This window comes from Anas platyrhynchos, chromosome 5 (genome assembly GCF_047663525.1).
Source record: "Anas platyrhynchos isolate ZD024472 breed Pekin duck chromosome 5, IASCAAS_PekinDuck_T2T, whole genome shotgun sequence".
Classification (NCBI taxonomy): domain Eukaryota; kingdom Metazoa; phylum Chordata; class Aves; order Anseriformes; family Anatidae; genus Anas; species Anas platyrhynchos.
Genome location: NC_092591.1, coordinates 27558788 through 27578802, shown reverse-complemented (window position 1 = coordinate 27578802; position 20015 = coordinate 27558788). Strand labels below are relative to the sequence as shown.

At 44.5% G+C, this 20015-nt stretch overlaps 1 protein-coding gene across 5 annotated transcripts in view; it reads right to left on the bottom strand.

Moving 5' to 3' along the window:
* Nucleotides 1-20015, bottom strand: part of BRSK2 (BR serine/threonine kinase 2) — a 299783-nt gene that overhangs the window by 176810 nt on the left and 102958 nt on the right. The gene's annotated exons all lie outside the window — the stretch shown is intronic.

Below are 20015 nucleotides of genomic sequence, written 5' to 3'. Positions count from 1 at the left end.
CAGGACACGCATGTTAAGGAAAAGATCTGCTGTCCCCGACCAATTTCATTCTTGATAACAAAAAAGAAAGAAAAAAAGATGAAAACCAAACATCAAAAATCTTTCTGTGCTAGCTTAACAACCAAGGAACCATTCAATTGAAGATAAACCGATGCATTTCCTTCATATATGCAGTACTTTATACATATTTCCTGTAGAAAATTCCTGAAACCCGCAATACTGACGTTTATTCAATCCAACTTGTATTTTGTTATCCAAAACAAACCACAATGCTCCGCCATATGCTCAAGGAGCACGGGGAACCCTACCCTGCCAACGTGAGGCGTTCATCCGTTGTTGCAGCAAGACCGAGACGGCACAGGATGCATCCCCATCTGCTGAGGAATTTTGCTTCAGCTAGCAAGGCTAATACATTTCCCGATCCTTTTGCCCCATCAGTTCCCTTAAGGGCAGCACACAAGTCAAGCACAGCCTGGTGAGCACTGTCTGTCCACACGGGCAGTCAGGGCAGCAGCGGTGTAAGGATGGACAAGAAGCAGCTGAGCTACCCAATGGGAAGACAACACCCACCACAGCCTCCCCAGTCCCTGTGTGAATCAGCACTGTGATGGCACAGCCTCAGGGGCTGACACGAGGCAACAGGCCCCTGCAGCTCCGGCAGCTTTGAGGCCAGACTGGAAGCCAAATACCTCTTCGGGCAAAAGACTGCGTGGTCAAAGCACTTTGGGAACAGGCCAGTGACTCAGCTGCGATGAAAAGGATAACCGTGGTGTTCCCTGCTCACAGCAGGAAATCCAGACGTTCATGTCAAGAACAGGGAACTCCTCCCTGTGAGCTACGGGGTGAGGGACAGACTTCTCCTTTTCCCTATGGCTGGTATAAAGATCTACAGGCATTCGAAACAGTGCTTACCTTCTAGGTGCTACATTATTTTGTTATTGAACCCTTCTGTCTGTTTCACATCTTAGTTACACAAGAACAAATGGCATATATAAAGAAAGAAATTTAAAAATATATTTTATATGTGTGTACAAATATACACACATATACATATGCATATACTTGCATATATACTTATACATACAATTGCTCCATTTGTCTTCACTTACATACCACAAGACAGATTCTGACTTCTTGTTTGTACGCCAATAAAAGATTTTTGAAATATAAGAGAAAGTCATGAAACATGGGACAGCCCATAAGATTCAAAGGCGCTCCTCAAAATGCCATTTTTGTATGCTTTCCTAAATTTAATTAAAAATAAAATAAATGCATATTTTGCCTTTTCTTTACAGTAATTAATACACTGGGGGCTTAAGGACCTTTATTAACACTGCGGGAATTTATGTTTGTGGTAGCAGTGTTGTTCTTTTTTCCCTTCAAAAAGACATTCACAAATCAGAGGAGAAACCCTTTGAAGTACGCGGTGGGGACTTCTGCCCACTCCTTATGCATAACTCTCCCAACAGCATCTGACCGAGCTGCAGTTTTCCCCCCGCAGCCCTCGGCAGCATGAATCTTACATCAGTTGGACGGGGAGGAATGCGCAGCCCAGCGCCGTGCAGCCGCTGGAGCAAGGGATGAGAGAGGCGATGCTCTCTGGGGGCTCGGCGACTCTGCAGCCTACCCGCAGCACAGATGCCCCAAGGCAGGTTCAGCCTGTGGTGTCACAGGGCTGGGACACATCACGAGCCTTTTCTTGACACAACCCGCAGACACAAACCAAGCTGGCAGCAAAAAGGTGGGAAGGGGATGACTAATTTTGCAAGCTTTCGGTTTAACTTTCCTTGTAAGTCATCTGCTTCAGAGACAGACGCTCTTCAAACCTGGCTGGCATTTTACGTAAGCCACTGCATCGGGGTGATTTGACTCCGTGAGCTGTCTTGCATTTCTCGTGCCAGAGAGACAGAGGGGTGGCATTTATATGTATCCTCTGGATAGGAAAATCAGCATTAATGGAAGTCGTGACAGCTTCTATTTGGGGAAGAGTAGCTGCATTTGCAGAAACAGGAGCTGCTTTCTAGAGAAACGCACCATCCTCTCCAGCTTGTGGTGGCTTCAGTGGAAATGAGATGAAGCCCCTCAGAACAAGAAAACTGGTCATTAGTGCTCACTCTTAAAATCTCAGAGGGATTCACATGGAAAAGGAAGTGCAGGTAAGTCTAAGGGAGCCAAAGGGCCATACTTCCTAACTGGGGTCAGAAGAGGGTGGAGGGGGAAAGAGCATTTTTGCTGTTCTGTCTACACACAGCTATATCCATTTTGTCCTGATTAAATGGGACTGGGTCTTTCTCAGAAAGTCCAGTCCTTCAACTGTCACAAGTCCTTTGAGAAGTGAACTATCATCAAGTCCCTGCCCAGGCAGAGGTTGTGCTGGGACAGCCTGGAGAACAGAGAACAGAGCTACGCTAAGCTAACGTAAGCATGTGAGATGTGCACGACATGATCAAGAGAAAGCTTCAGCCTGTCTCCCAGCTCCTCACGCTCTGCTGCCTCCTAGCAAGACCAGGGGCCCTCTCCCACATCCTAGGGACCACCCGAACACAAACAGAGAAGAGCTCCAAAGCAGCTCCCAGCCTGAGTGGAGTTTGGATGCTTACGGCTTCTCTTGACAAACTTGAAAAAAAAAAAAAAAAAAAAAAGTAGCAGCTTAGCCTACATTACTGCTGCTACAAAGCCTTTTCCACACATGTCCCTCATGTGAAGACACAGCTCTTCTGCTGGCAGCACAGCTCTGTCTTCTTCCTGTGCCTCCTGCTAGCCAACAAGCTGAGTGCTGTTCTTGTGCAGGCCACATCCTAAAAAGCGTTTGGATTGGCCACATCCAGATTGCACCCAAGCTAAACACAGACCTTCCCATGCTCAGGCTGGTACCTTACAGGAAAAACAGGAGCAGAAATGAACACGGATGTCAAGAAGAAGGAATGATCTCTTTGATAGAGCAGTTCCTGTGCAGCTCTTACAGCTCCTGCAGGACAGAACAGCAGCTCTCCCAAAGGGGCACTTGAAGTCTTGGATTACTATATCCTGATCAGCAATTAAGACTTGTGATCCCAAATTATTTTTCGCTTGTCCTTGGGCTATATGGCAATGAAGTATGAGGCAGGAAGGCAGAAGCCCAGTTCTCATGAGCCAGGTTGGTGCTTCAGGGCTGAGGATAGCAGAAACTGGTTTTGACAGGTTAGCCATGCAAATATTATGCGCCAGTCATTGAGCAAGTATCTCCCTGCTGCTCTCCTGTGTCACTTTCACAGAGCCTGATACACTGCGACATCCTTCATACCCATGGTTAGGCTCAACTCACTTCAATCATGCTTTAAAACAAAGAGAATTAACACCAAAATCCTAATGCCCAAAATAAATACTAAAAGTTTAGAGAGGTGGAACATCAAGAGGCGATCCAGATACCCCTTGCAGTAAGAACCCCAAAGCTGTCTGTCCACCCCTACTGCTGGTGTCCCCACCAGTGCAGCAAGCTTTAAGCCACCTTCCTGCTCTCCCGCAGCCTCCCCGGCACACGTACCTTACCTCGGCAGGTGCTGGGTGCAGGTGAAATGCTGCAGAACTTCTGCGTGCTTCGGTTATGAGTAGCTAGGGCTAGGGACATGAAATATCCATACATCAGCTGGCACAGCACAGCCCTGCTCTTCCCTGTGAACCTCCAGGCATCACCATACTATAAAAAACCTATTACAGCAGTCAACAAGAAACAGGAATGAGAAGAACAGCCTGCCACAACTGGACTAGGTCTCATGCTGCAATTAGCCAAGTACAGTTTAAATAAAATCCTGATTAATGAACATTTGCCAGAGGACCTCACTTCTCATTCAAAAACTGTGCTTTTCCAGCCGCTGCAGAAATGGCACACCTCTTCGATGGAGGATGAAATAGGTCATTTTGGTGACATCTCCTCACAACAAGAAAGCAAAAACAAAACCCCACGCCCCAGAAACAAGGATTACAGTGCTTCAAAACCACATCCAAAGAGCAGAGGCCACACCACAGCCTCTCGGGTTTCCACCAAAGATTCATTTGGGTGAATTAAGCCGAAGAAGACTCACGCCTTGATTTTTCAGCACTTCTCCAGGTCCTGGGAGTTATGTTTGGGCATGGAGGTAAGAGCCTTACTTCTGCATGCCGTGCACCATGTTTCAAGCAGCGGAGGCATGGGCTACTTTTGTAAGGCCAGCGCGAAGGCCCGGCTGGATGCAGTGAACTCTCTGCCCTTCCGAGGTGAGGCTGAAAGCCACGGCCACTGTTTCACTCTGTGACAGAGGGCAGATTAACTGCCACAGCCAGAAATCAGGCAGGCACCCTCCCTCTGTCTATTAGTGACAGACACTTAATTCCATTTCATTCAAAATGGGGCACAACCCGATCCCAGGGCTTTCTACTTGAAATGGCAGCACGCTGCTTACAGCAACGATGTCAACAGCCTCAGCCACGAGGTAGAAATGTAAGGACACCAGAGCCACAGAACCTACAAACCATCACCAGCAGCAGCTGCCTTATTATTTATACTTGCAGAGAAGCCAGCATGATTCTTGTTCAAAGACAAGAAATATTCTGGTAAGCAAGCATGAGATAGTCTGGTAGACGAGAAAATATTTTAAACTCAGTGGTAAATTCTTCCCATCCCAACAGCTCACCTTTTCAATGGGTGTGAAAGGCTTCATAAAGAACAAAGATCTATGTCAGGTATTAGACAAGGAAAGAAAGAAAAGGGATGGGAACCAATAATTTCCAGTTACATTAACCCCCTTCTGCTTCAAAGATCTTTATTTTAAACTGTTGAGGGGTATTAGAAAGCTCCAGCTTGGTTTCCCATTACATTCTCCCTGTGTCATTGCACCTAATAACACAGAAAGCTTTAGAAATGTTTTCGCTTTCATTATTTTCTCCTACTGGATGCCTCGTTGTTTAATAACTTTATCATTGTACAGTTATTTGTATTCAGAATAATCTGTAAATCAAATTCACGTGTAACAGCACAAAGTGGGGGCAGAGAAAAATAATTTTTTAGCATGGTCTGGAGTAATAACTCAGTTTAATGTGATAGAAATAGCAAACGAAAATGTAGGTTAAGTATCGGGAACCATCTCCTAGCAGCGAGATCTGCCAGACTGAAAAGCAACCTCCCACAGAAAAGGAGGGATCCTTTCCGCTTGCTCTCAAACAGGACGGAGGATGGCAGTGTGGAGAGTGCACCACGAGGCACCACGTGTGAAAGGAAGGTGACCTAAACCAGCTTCCACTTGTGTCCTCTTAGAGTGATTCGCAGTCTGACAGGAGGAAACCCTGTAGGGAACATCTCCTATCCCACCTCAGCTAAGTGGAGAGCCCAGCCTGCCACGTGCATGGGCCAGAGCTTGTCACCGTGCCTGCAGAAGGCAACAGCAAAGCCACCTCTAGCAGCGAACAAGCACCGGCAACACCCAGGCTGCTCCTGGCTTGTTTGTCACCCTGCTAACCATTTTGCTCCAGTTCTGCTCTTTAGGACTCCAGCTGGGAAGCTGGCCATGCCATGACCATGTTTAAGTTCCAGTTCAAGTTTATTGAAATCGCAGCTGTTTAATTACTTGCTCATCTTAAGCTTGCTTCTAACTTGCATGCTGACCACAAGCTTCCTGGTGGGCTTTCCTGACCTGGGGCCCTTCGGCATAAGATGATGGCAGAACAAACAACTTACTGTGCATGCACATCTACACAGGTATCTAATATACGTGCATGTATTATTTATTATTAAATGATGTCACATTTACTTACTGTAGCCACCACAGTCTGTGCTTTCTAATTCATGGAGAGAGGATGCCTACTAAAAACTTTTTCAAATTCTGTGGAAGTTCATTAAGCAAAAACTTACTCTCAAATGAAGATGTGCTCATCCCCCAAAGACAAAAAAAAAAAAAAAAAAAAAAAAAAGGTGCTGTGAGTGTATCTATTTATTTACATCCATCACCACATTTTAACTAAGTGATTCCACAATAACCGTAGGATGCAAGTGAGAAGACCGAGGCGCACAAAGATTAGGTGACTTGCCCAAGCCCATTCTGTAAAGCTAGCAACAAAGATTCATGTGTGGCTAGGAGCATATCTAATTTATTTCTAAGTTTTTATTACACTCTGGAGCATAGTATTTCAGTTCTTTACAGTACTCACAATCAATAAATCATTGCATTTTTCCTGTCAGAAGGGACTTGCGACTTTCACCATTACAGAAGGAGGCAATGAAGACACTGAGGTATGTGCTGACTTGGCCAAAGGAAGTTACCCAGGGGAGTTCACGCCTGAGGCGAGAACAGAGACCCAGCACTTACCTTCAGGTCACTCCTTTTCTATGAAGAGTCTTTTTTTTTTCTCCATTCCCTTTTTCTCTCTTAAGTGGCCCTAATAATCAATGAGATTTTCCTGAAGATTCTCTCACTACACTTTTCACCAAAAAGACATTGATACGTACAGGAATGAAACCAAATTGATAGCTGGCAAAAATGTGAAAAAGCCGTGTTGATTGGTGAGAGACCACCAGCAGCAGTGGGGAGGGAGGGCGTGCCAGGACCCAAATACCTCTCTCCAGGCCACCACCAGAACAAGCCTAAAGGATCGACCTCAGGATCCTTTTTTGAGTGGTTCACGTAAGCCTCTTGCTTCACTTGGCCACTTCCCTACAGTTGGAGGGGAAATGAAATGGGGGCTACTGAGTTCTGCCTGACTCACACATGGATGTATTACCAAGTGCTGCATGTACAACAAACCCCCTACTCCCATTCCTACCGCTTCCCTTTAACTGTAAGCACACAGCACTCAGACACCAACAGGCCCAGGGAAGTCGCGGCTTACTGCAGGGTGCCTCAGAGACCTCTTCCCAGCCTCTGGGTACTAAAGTGTGGGGCAAGAAAATTTGCTATGCAGAAGTAAAACTTGTCACTTTTTTTTTTTTTTTTTAAACCTTTTACTCCAGCAAATAGCTCACAGAAGACCAAACTGTTTGATGTTTTAATGTTGCAATACATATCCTACGGCACGAGCTGGATTTAAGGAACTAGCTACGGCTTTACTCACTGCTCACAGTAATCAACCTTAAGTAACGTCACGCTGTAAAGATGGCCCAGAAATAGCATTAAGATGTGGCCAGCGGTGAGTTTTCCAAACTGCTGAGCAAGGCAGAAAGGCAGGCCTGCAGCCAGCTTCTGGAAACACCCGCTGGGACCGCGATGCATCACCTGCCCAGTGCAGGGGTGGTTGGTTACCCAGCTGGCACTACAGGAACAAACCACAACACATCCCCCTAGTCCTCCAAATCACCTTTTCTGAAGGGGAAAAGGCAAGAAACAGCCCGTGCTCTGCTGTCTTAACCTCACACCACCCAGAGCATTTCACAAAGCTGTGGGTGGCAATGCACTGAAGAGAAACCCTCAAGCAGCAGGGCAGGCTTTCAGGACCTAACGTGCTCTGTCATTTGGTCTTTCTCAAGCCTCTCAGTTAACTGCAGAACAGGTCACCTCAGCACTTGGGAGCATCAAAAACAAATGGTGTGTGTGTGTTGGCACAATGGCAAATTTGAGCAGGGATGGGAATTTGGAGATTTCTCAGTCACAAGAAAAGAGGTGGTGCACTGCACTGGAAATTCTTTTCTTGGCATAAAAATTGTTAATCACACCCTACTTTCAGGATCTGTGCATGTAAACTTTCAGCAGTGATGGGCATTTCAGTTGCTGAGGTTTCCATAAATAAGGAAAAGCAGAAAAAAGCATAACATCAACATGTTGTGCTGGCTTAACCTCCCTTTGAAATGCACCCTTTAACAAGACATTTTCTCTCCTCTCTCTTCTCTACGGTTAACTGGCCAAAATTTAATCACTTTCTTTTAATCACTGCCATAAACTCTGACAATACATTTTCAAAATTACTTCTGTTTGGTAGCTGCCCTCACGCAGCAAGCCTCTGCCAGTGGTTAGTTACCTGCTCTAACCGTGAACTGCAGACAAGGGGGAGATCCCAAACTCTTCCACTGCTATGGTGCCTGATGGGCTGAAGCTCATTTACGACATTAGGGTTTTCTTTGTAATGCAATATTTTTATTACACATTTCCAAACCACAAAACAATTTAACTATAAAGCTGTCATGATACAAAACCTGTATTTTTAAAATTGCTTTCTGCTGCAACCATCACATTACATTATCAAAATGGAAAAACTATTAAGACTAAATTACACTTTACCATTTACTTGCTGCTAGTTGATTACTTATCATTTTTCCTCTCAACTTAGACAATGGAAGAAGGCAGCCACATTCATGTTCGTTACATTATATTTTAAATATAGTGCTGCATTTCCAGTTTTACAGAGAAATAGTTAGACTAAAATCTTCCAAATTCTTCTAATTCTGCGTATTCCCTACCAACTTCCACATGCATGAAAAGGTATGTCCAATGTTACTACAGATTTATTTAAATCTTACCATGAAAGATCACTCCGGTGATCACTCCATTTGGTTGTACAATGGGGTTGTCTGGTAGTGAGGAAATGGGAACAGAGCTCTGAAGCCTCAGTTCTGAAGCTGTTTGCTTTCTTTTATACTGTGGCCAAGGAGATAATTTTGTGGGGCCTCTGTTTCCCACTTACACAGGAGGGCATGTTGCTTTTTGCACCTTCCTTGCCTCTTCTCAACATGTTCACTACGTAGTATCAACAAAATATCTATCCTACTTCACATTAGCATTTAAAAACTAAAATTAGGAATTTTGCTTTCACTAAACACACTCTTCCAACATCTCAAAATAAGTAAAAAAAAAAAAAAAAAGAAAACACAAATACAAATTTTTGGCTAAGGAAAAAAACAAATATCCAGGACATTTGAGCGTTTGTTCTGGATTGGCTGAATGCACAGAAAGTACAGATTTAGAATTACAATGACAACTCGAGCATAACTGTAATGAAAACTGACAATAAGTAGGTGCATTCAATCCAGAAAAGATAAAAATGGCAGTGTGATGTAGATAGAGAAGCATTCTGAAAGGTAACCAAGAAAATAAAATCAAGTGAAAGATTATTCTTGTTCATAAAGAATCTATTCCAGCGAGAAATGGAACCACGCCCCATGAATCCACAAGCAGTGAAGGAACCTACCAAACAAAGGTAAACGGGCTTTTGTTCCCAGCAAAGGGATCTGAGACCCGTAAACAGCAGAATAGGAACAAAAGCTCCGTATGAGCAGGATCTTTTCTCAGCCCTACAAATTTCTCATCCATGTGCCACCTAGACGAGACATTGCTTTTATTTGGTAACTCATAGAAAACAGAGACACTCAAAGCACAGTCTCATTTGGTCACACATCCTCTGCTCCTTTACCTCCAGCCCCACAGGCAGCAACCAGTGGGCAGAGCCTGGCCTCTGAGGAGCAGCCAGAGCACTCTGCAAGTACCCAGACAAGGCAGAGCTGCAAGTCTGGGAGCTGGCTGCATGCAGTTCTTTGATGTGAGATGCTGCTTGGTCCAACTCTTCTCCCTTTCTCCACCTGCTCCCCGCACCTCTCTATTCAATAAGAAGGTGAAAATGTTGCCAGGCTTCAATCGGTGCTAAGACCTAATACAGCAAAGCCCATTGGTACAGTCCTTGTACCAAAGCTGCCTCATTAAATGAAGATCTCAAGAGTTACAGAGATGACCTACAGAGAGACAGAGCACATTGTTCACAAACATCCCCCACTTAATAGAGGTGTGCTCCATCCCATAGACAAACAAGGCAAGCAGAGCCAGGGCTCCCGTGTACTTTTCCTCGTAGCCTCTTTCAGTTCAGCAGCACAGCAGCTGAAGCAACTTTCCCATCTGTGCCAAACCACACACATGGTTACGAAAAGCCATAGCAGAAGCAGCGCCCAGGAACTGCGTGCTGATTCCTGTAGGTGTGTGCAGCTGCATAGCATCAGGTAAGGTCAGTCTCCGAGCAAATAAATTAACAGAAAGGAAAATGTGTTTAGCTTCCTTCAGGATTACAACTCTCACACACTTTGAGTTAGTCTATCCCTTTCAAGGGGAAAAGAAAAATGACTCCAAGAAATTACCATTGCTATTTAAGAAAAACAAGTTTCACATCTATGCAGACCTCTGCTTCTTGGCAGAAAGCAAATACGGAGATTTCAGCTTGAAAGGTATTGTTCTGGGAAAGTTGGAAATGACAGAGAATATAAGGCTGCTGATGAAAATGCCATCTCAACCTTAAATATAGCATTGCTACACCAAGACTGTAATGAAATGATAAAGTGGCTGCTGGCTGAGGGGAGACAGAGGATTGAGTCAAGTAGAAAAGACAAACGTGAGCAGTCATTTCTTTGCTGTTCAAAGGTTTGAAAAAAGACCAACAGCATCTTTCCCCACATGAACGAATTTCGTCCCTGTATAATAAATTTCAAAAGGGAAATGTCAATACCGCAAGTATTAACACAGCTTTCAGATCACATTAAAAAAAGAAAAAAAAAAAAGGAATTAAGTACTTGCATGGCAGATTTGTGAGTGTAGGAATCAGAGATATGCTACACACTTGCAGGCTGGATGTTGCACCCTACCCATACTCACCATTTTGGATCCCAGAACTGTTAGCATGCCAATATTAATACACTAAAACCCAGCAGGGTATAGGCACCGCCATTAGCACTATTAGATATGCTACATGCACTAATAAAGAATTGTTGCTTTCTCTACCAAAAAGCTGCTTTTGTTCTTCACAGAGCTCTGGGACCCGGTTTCAAGCTTTTGTCTGATTTTTGCTTCTTCACACGGAAAACTCAAACCATTCCCGAAGCTCTGGGTGTGTATGGTAGCATTTTCTGGATCAGGGAATTTTCAGGCTTTATAATTTCTTGCATTTGGACTAGGAGTGGAAGCTAGAAAGTAGCAAAGTGAGAACTTAATGGAAACAAGAAAAAACAGAGTAAGGAAACAGCAGGCACTGTTACTTTTGGGGAGAAAAAACTGCATTTGGGAGACTGCCCTCACTTGCGAACAGCCCCAAAATATGGCAATATCCCTACAGGTCTGCAGAAAAGGAGGGAGCGTGCGGTGTCAGAGCCTCTCTGCAATCTGCCCTCCTGCAGCAGTGAACTGGCATTGCAGCTGGGCCCTCAGGACGAACGTTTTGCCATATAAATGCCCTACGCCCATTTACTGAAAATTCCGCCTGAAACACCACTGTGTTGTGCATGGGGAAGCCAAATGTACCTCCAGGGGGCCGACCTGCTCTAAGACGAGGGGAGACTATTTCAGGAGCCCATTTGCTGCTGACGGCACACACTTGCTGCACTTTTCATAGGGTGCCCAGTGCCACAGTTGTACTCAGAGATCTTGCAAAGATGTTTTGCTGTTGTATCCACGTGCTAGCTTGCCTTTAATCTCTTGGCATCTTTCCTGCTTTTCTCTGGAGCTGAAAAACATGTTTTTCTGCTTTTGTGTATTCCTATACTCACTTTTCAAAGGCTTTTCCCAGTTGGTTTCAATCTCTAAAACAAGATGCTTTAAAATTTTGGATAAAGAGTCCCTTCACTACAGGTAACATTTCAGTGCCCCCCTAAGCCACCGTATCAGAGGGAAAGGATCTGAAACAACATATAGCTCTGAGATTGCATGAGTAATGAAAAGAAGCAGCCGAGACATTTTATTTCAAGCAAAGCAGCAGAAAAAATTGCCTGAAAAGATGCTTTAAAATATTTTAAGGACATCTTGATCTGTCTATTTTAAGGATCCTTAAGGCAGAAGTTTTCCTACAAATGATTTAGTATATCTTCAACTTTTAATAAACGTGATAGGTTAGTGTTATAAATTAATGATGAACAGTAATGAAATGAGGGAATACTACAGGTAATGCTCAAAATCATGTAAGTAAAGACAGCAAGAACACTTTTCCAGTAGTATTACTGTGGTCAAACAACCAAGGAAGCAAATGCGTTGAGCTGAAGCTTGATGTATTTTTGTAAAAAGATTAGCTGCCATGGCTGTCTAAAAAAGCAGAGCAATAACTTCAGTTACTGAAAGATCCCTTCCAATGCCTTGTTTTAAGCTATGATAGTGTAATGATTACAGGCTCTTGTAAAAACAGTAAGCTGAAGCATAACTCCCCTTACTCTGACTGGACTGTACTTTAAAAATTCTGGAGGAATTGCAGGGATAACCAGAACTTGGGTTTAATTCTCCCCAGGTGCTGACATTCTCTCTAGGCAGGCATTTTCTGGATTTCTGCAGGAAGTCCCGAACAGAGACATCTCTGTATCTCATCCATCTACCTGTCCCACTGCCCCGAGCTTCCAACAGGCTGGGCCAGCATTCCTTTAGGTGAAGGACGTGGCGGACATTAATTATACTAGGTAGAAAAACTCGTCTTTGTCAGAAAAGTGCTAGGGCATCCAGAATTAGTACCAGAATAAAGATTTCAAGGCAGACAGACAGACAGAAAGTCCAACCGAAAAGGGCAGGAGAATTTCCAGCCCTGCCAGCTCCATGCACAGCCAGAGGAGAGCGGGCAGCACCAGGCTTGGGCGCAGTGCCAGGCCAGGGACAGAGCCAGTTACTGCCGTGTTTCACACCCGTGCGAAGAGAAACCTGCACATAAAGGCTGCTGGTGAGATGTTCATTTGCTAATGCAACTGTTTGATAACAAAATCATTAAAACGGCCTGAAATCCAAGCCACTGGGACATTAGGAAGCACATAAGAGCTGGGATTCACTACTATTTATGGTGATGTTTAACTTGCTTACAACATAAATCTATTTTCCATAGGCAACAAGAGCTGAGAAAACAAGGGCTGGTATTTATAGATGTATTTGCTTGATTAAAGCAAACTGATTTTTTTCTTGTGGTTTTGTTTTTTTTCCCTCTTAGAAAAGGAAGAGAACTGAAAGCTACAGGCAAAGACGACTCCTAGTCCATCACTCCTCTTGGCTAGTTACTGCAAAATCAAGCTTCCAAAATTGAGGAGCGAAAGGTCAAAACTGAAACCTTACGTTTGAACTTTCTACATCCCCAATAATTGACCCAGATGAAAGATACAAACTCAAGCCACCAGTAACAGCTTCTGGGAGATGCAGGCAAGAGGGAACATGAAAAATCCAACTAAGCTCGTTTTAAGACACGGTGCTTTGGGGACTGTTAACACTATTGCAAATCTTTTGTCTGCGCACAGATAGGAAGTAATAGCAAAGGACGACTATTCTGTGGTGGAAGAAACGAGGTAAAAACATGATTTTTTTTTTTTTTTTTTTATGAAATGTGAAATCATCAAGCAGCAGGATATATTATCTCAGGCCTTGATCCCGTGCAGCTTTCCTCTGGCACTCCTGTATCCACGACCTGAAAAGCACATTACTCTAAGATGCTCTGTTGAAATCCCAAGCGAAGTACTTACAGAATCCCCCAATCATTCAGGTTGGACACGACCTTGAAGATCCTCTAGATCAACCTTTAACCTAGTACTGACAAGTCCACCACTAAACCATGTCACTAAGTTCTACATCTACACGTTTCTGGAAGACCTCCCAGGATGATGACTCCCCCACTTCCCTGGACAGCCCGTTCCAATGCCACACAACCCTTTTTGTAAAGAAATTTCTCCTAAAACCCAACCTAAAGCTCCCCTGGTGCAACTTCAGGCCATTCCCCCTCATCTTATCACTTGATGCTTGGGAGAAAAGCCTGATCCCCACCTTGATACAACCTCCTTTAAGGTCATTGTAAAGTGTAAGTCTCCCTTGAGCCTCCTTTTCTCCAGGCTCAATAACCCCAGCTCTCTCAGCAGATCTGTTCAAGACCTGTTCTCCAGACCCTTCCCCAGCTTCATTGCCCCTTCTGTGTGCACAACAGACAAACTTGTAAAAGAATGGCAGGATTGCTCTCTTGGTTGCAATGAACCAGATGGAGTCAAACTGAATGCTGCTGGTATTCCACCACTTCAGTGCACTTACTCCACATCTTCATGAAGCTTAGCAAGTGGAGAAATAGGGAGCTGGATGGTACCGAACGCTCCTGTCAGCAGCCGACCCTGGACCACCAGGGTGTGCAAACATCCACATCCTGCAGCCAGCCTCCTCTCCTGAACCTCCGTAACCCAGCACCCCTAGGGTTGTGTTAAGTTGGGTTTTCTGCTGTTACACAACAGTTACCAAGGGATTTCTAATAACTGAAAAGATTGTTTTGAATGGCAACTTACACTTTTATATGCTTTCAGCAGAAAATAAGCATGACTCAGGCCCTGAAAACAAGTTACTTCCTTCAAAGAGGGGAAAACTCAATCAGAAAATAAATTGTGGAAATGAATGTTTTATCCTGCTGCTTGCCAAACCTTAAGGAACGCAATTCATCACATGGTGACTGCTAGTATGAGTGAACTTGCCATCTGAAATGAATACACAAAGGGATCACAAAGGACTCGGGTCTGAACATTACAAACACTTCTCTCTGTACCCCACTACCAGGTGTGCTGCTACGAGGGACTTTCACTGTCTCTGAAGTTACAAAGAAGAATGGTAGTCTGCAATCAGCAAGCTGTTCTCCTGGTTAACTGAAGTTAACTTCTGTTTCAAAGGCTTTCTTTTTCTGTTTTCAGTTTGATTTTTCCTCCCCCCAAACTCACCAGCATTGCTTTATAAACCTGTAATTCTCTATTGCATTAAAACCAAGGAAGTCTATCCCTAGAAAGGTACAGACCATTACTTCTTTGTTTTCCATTAAAAGAAAATGAAACCAAACTGTGCTCGTTGGAGCGTGTGGAATAGGAGAGTATAAAATTAAGTTAGAAAACGCGACACCTCCTGCTTTCTATAGTTGGTGAGGTCCCTGATGCAGCTCTTTTATATTTATTATCTTTCAAATGAACTCTTGTTCTAAAGTTAGCATCTTCCTTTTTTTTTTTTTTTTTTTAAATTTAATATGATGGCCTCTAACCACCAATGTAACACAACCCCTGCCTCAGATACAGACAGAAAGTTTTCTTGTTTCCACTACAGTCTAATAAAAATAAACCTGTTAAGATATACGAATAGGTACAAAATCTAGACACAACACTTGGTGGTGGCTGCAGCAGTTGACATCTTGACTAATATTGCAAAGGCAGTGCTTGGCAGATTTAATCATGATACCAGACTCAAGGGGCAACAGAGGTGTGAATAAAAGTAGTTGTGGCCATAGTTCATTCCATCAGTTAGGCTATGACCAGCTGATAGAGATGATCACAGCTCTTCCTTGACCCCACTAGAAGGCTTTCATATATCATGAAATCCTGCTGCGCCGTTCTTGCAAAGAGAGCAGTTCTAGGGGAAACAATGGCATTGGCTACTCTTAAACATGAGCTTCTTCCTCTGATGTTTCTAGTCCCCATTCGCCTTGTTAATCTGGTGTATCCTATTACCATGTTCTTTAACAATTTAAAATAATGAGATCCTATAGCACCCCACAGTTGTTTGGCTTGAATTAAACCTGATATGGTAATAAGCACAATGACAAAATCAAAGGGGTAGTGACATAGCGATGTAGCAGTTCTCCTGCCCCAGCCTGCAAGACAGGGAATGCAGCATTTACCTCTCAAAAGCAAGCATCTGCTTTCACAGAGCTCACAACTTGAAAATGTTACTGAACACACAAGGAATTGCTTTGATTTATAGTCTGTTTAAAACTGCATGCATCAACAAAGTTACCTGAAGTGAATGTCAGTAAGGATCTGATCCTACAGTGCCCATGGATACCAGGAGGAGATTTTCCACAGGCTTAGTAAAGGCTAAAACCCTGGAAAATACTGGTGTCTGCTGGAAAGTGACGAATCCGTCTGGTTGCCAGAAAAAGCCATGATGCTTCAGCGCCACAGCACAGACACAGAATCAACACTTAATGAAACAGAAAAAGCGTTAGACACTACACAAGAATAGTTTTCATAAAAAGCTGGAGGCCATCCCATACATATTCAAAAGGACTTGGATAATTTATTTGACCTATGCTCCAGAACACACAGAGTTGCTTCTGGTTCATCATTTATGATATATAATGGCAAAATATCTCCTCCACTCTGCAGAGCGAAATGAAAGTAAAATACACCCTACTCAAACATTCCCTTTTTTCTAACGGAGAGAGGAGAAAAAACAGGAAAGTAATTAAAAACTGGTAACAAAAATAATATAAAGTACAAGCTCTATGGGGTCCAGATCACAGCCCAACTTCAAATGTAGCATTAGAAGTCCGGAGAAGGAGAGAGATCTAAAGGAAGTGCAAATATGAATAAATAAAACCAAGCACTCACCCTACATGCTACTTGTGCATGGGGAAAGGCTATAAGAAAAGGCGACTTCCCAATTCACTACCGGTTGTGTACGTACTCGGGGGTTAAGCCTTTGCAGTGCTTTTCCAGCACATACTAATTCAGGATAGGCAGCAAATTAGGAGACGGAGCAAATGATGAGCTCCTGATGTGTGACAGGGCTCTAGAGAAGCTGGAAAAAGGGTGCAGCAAAGATACACAGGTCTGTATCACTACCCCGCTGCCTATCCTGCTGGTGTGTTCCTGTTCACAACACCGGGTCACAGGACGCACCAGGGCAGCCAGAAGGTTTTGGTGCCAAGGAGCAGCATCCCTCACTCCACAGCAGCCTTCAGCATCCCCCATACGGCCACTGCCAGTGAGGCCACCAGCCAGGTACCAGCTCCGCCGGTGTTGGTACAGAGCTGGACATCTGGTGAGTGACAAGGAGCTGCTGATCCTAAACACTCCGTGTTAAGTCATCCATCGTATTTTCCTCCCCTCTGCTCAACGGCTTCCAAACGAAGCGCTGGCCTGGGTTTTGCAGTCTGTGCTGCACCCAAGGCGGCGTATGCAGCACCGAGACCCAGACCAGGAGTTTGTAAGTGCTGATATATGGGGAAAAAATCCTCCAGTGTTTTGACAGTGACAGCACCTCCTTGCTAAGTTTGTGTATTGATGCCTTCCAAATTGTCGCTGTCCCTCTTGCTTCTGCTTGCTTGCACTCGAGCCAGCCTCGAAATAATGGGTGCTGCTCTTAAGTCGTCACAGAAGCCTGAGATTAATGAAAGCCAGGAGGGAACATGAAGGAGAGGCAGAGGTGATGTATTCAGACCCACTTGTTTCACTCAGCCAACACAAAGGAGCTAGATAATATGAGTAAATCTGTCTTAAAGTCTTAATCTAATAAACTTCAATAGTCATCCAGAAAGATGAGGAACTGCTGACTAGCCTAATCGAGCAAATTCCCTAACCCTGACAGGAGAAAAATGCTTCCCATCCACAGTTCACAGGCAACAGACACGGCCTCGCAGAACTGCAACCAGCCCCTGCTCATTTTACCCACTGAAGCTCTACACGTGCGCAACGCCTGTCACGATGAAAGGCACTAGAACTAAATTACAGAAAACAATTAAGTTTAGCAGCAATCTGATGAAGGGCTTCATTCCCAATGAACACAAAAACGAGGCCTGTAGCACTTCACTGGCTTGCTGAGGTTTTGCAGGAATTTTCCAGAACAGCTGGGAAGAGAAAGCAGAATTGAAACCTTTCTTTGTGTCTCCGGCCCAGCTATCCTTCAGCACGAACAGCAAGACAGGACATGCAGCCAATAAAGAATGCTGTGGGATAAGAAGAAACACCAAGAAGTAAGGGAAAATAATCTGTAGTTTCCTTGCAAGAGGATGTAGCATTTCCCCCCCAAACCAATTTATATTTTCTGACACTTCCTTACAACTCTTCTTTTATGCCAAGCAGCCAAGTGAAAGAACAAAAGCGATCACTGTACAACCAAAATACGATGCTAAAATAAACTTTCATCACAAAATAAAACCCAGAAAGCTAAAATATCCTAAAACATTTTAATATGGGACATGAAATTGGAAGCAAGAGTTTGCAGAAAGCCTGACAGGAATGAAACCATATTCCGAATGATGCAAATAAACAACGCAGCTGCCGTTCAGTACTCCAGATGTGTCGCGTGCTCTCTCATGGCACTGCCCAATGTCGTTGAGCAACCAGAAATTCTGCTTTTCAGAGAAAAGTTGTGCTCATTAACAAAACCTCAGCAACTAAATCCCTGACTTGCTGCCTTTTGTTAGGCTTCCCTAGTTATTAATTGTTTGTTGTTGAGTGTCTCTCCCATGAAGCCGATTTCCATGACTGAAATCAGTAAAGCTCTGCCCGTGTCAGGGCTTACAGAAGTGCTCAGGCAGCGCGACAATTGGCTACCTTATTGAAATGTATGCAAATAGACCTTAAACAAATTAATAAAGGTCTAGACCTACACAGGTTCTTTGAAATACGCCAACTGAAATATTTATGGTTTTCTCTGCTTCTCCTCAACAGCCCTCAATTATACAATAAAACACTGAATACTTCTCATGTTAAAAAAAAAAAAAAAAAAAGCAAGCTTGATGACTGAGCAGCCGGGCCTGTATCTCTTGCAATCCTCCCAACTAACCAAGAATTCCTGGACACATCTCTCCTAACACAGGCAGAACAAAACCTGCCAAGATGACAGCCTGGTGACCAACCCCCTGCTCCCAGTAGTCCCCAGCTAGCAAACCTCAAGCACCCAAGCATGAACAGAAAAGGTCCACACCAATTGTTGTTTCTGCACAAAGAGTATTTGTGAGCACTTCCCTGCTCTCAGTCTCACTCCTATCTTGTTTTATAGACTATGTGCAGCAGAGGAAACTAAGAGCACAGCACATAGCACTGTACAGGAAAACTCTCCGGCATCTCAGGTGTTTCACCTCAAGAGGAAGAGAAGCCAAAGAAGTGTAACGAGTATAAATGGGCCATGGCAGTTTATAGGCCATTTTAATAATTAAATGCTGGGTGTGCTATTAGCACCTTCTTGGCATCCCCACCCACAGGTTCTTTAATCAGCCTGCATCAGGGAACTCCTGCCTCAAGGTTTGTGTTCTCGCTGTGCTGTGTGGGGCACAGAGCACTGTGGGGCCCTGCAATAGGACCCCTGGGGTGGAAAGTGCAGAGCTCATCATTCCCTGCAGAAGGAATTAAGGAGGCACACAAAAGGAGACTTGTGCCACGCGTGGCTCGCAGTCCTGACCATCCACAGGAACACAGGCACCAGCCGTGAGGCGAGCAATACCCACTGCTCTGGAGACGAAAAAGGGTTCAGACCAACATGTTTCACTACCTTCAAGGCTACCAGTGACCACTTCCCAAGGAAGAAAATCCCCGGCTTAATTAGGCTCCTCCAGTACTCTCAAAAAGGGGGCTATCCATCCTCCACCCACCCTTCACAACAGACACTTGGGGCGCTTTCTGCGTGGCTGACAATGAAGGTGTTTTGCTTTGATAGGCTCGCAACGCAGCAAGAAGCCATCTGCAGCCCGGGAAGACAGAGGGCAGAGCCTGATTAGCAATTCTGTGCAGGTTTCCTATCTTCCATCCCCATTCTCCCCTCCCCCCCCTTTGCACTCCCTAGGGAGACCAGTTCCATATTCAAAGCAGCCTGGGGTCTTCAAGCAGAGAAATGTGCATGATTTGTACTTGGCATTAAAGCGGGGAAAGAACTCCAAAATTACAGCAGCTGCATCCAGCCCCTGAGACGGCCCGGCTCCGATAAGGGATTCAGAGGGTCGCATAATTCATTTCACCTGCAGCAGTAGCATCAGGGGAGGTTAAATGTGTCACTCCATCACAGCGAGGCAATGGGTTGGGGGAAGCCTTCATCATTCATCCTGTCAGCTCCGCACCTCCCCTCCCCTCGCAGCAGCGGGGGGAAATGGGGAAGATTTTCTATAAGCATATGAACAACACAGTGGGGGACGTGATGACCTTAAGAGTTCCCCCTCCTAATTCAGGAATTAATTGTCAACACCTGCCCTGCTCTACCAGCTCCGCTCCGTGCACTCCATCCTTCTCCCAGTGCAACGGGCCTGATCCTGCAGCACTTAATCTGGGATGTGAGCTCAGTGCCCTCCTGGGATCCCGTGTGCAAGTGACACTGCAAAAAGGTCAGTGGTGCAGGATGCCCTGTCCCAATACCAAGATC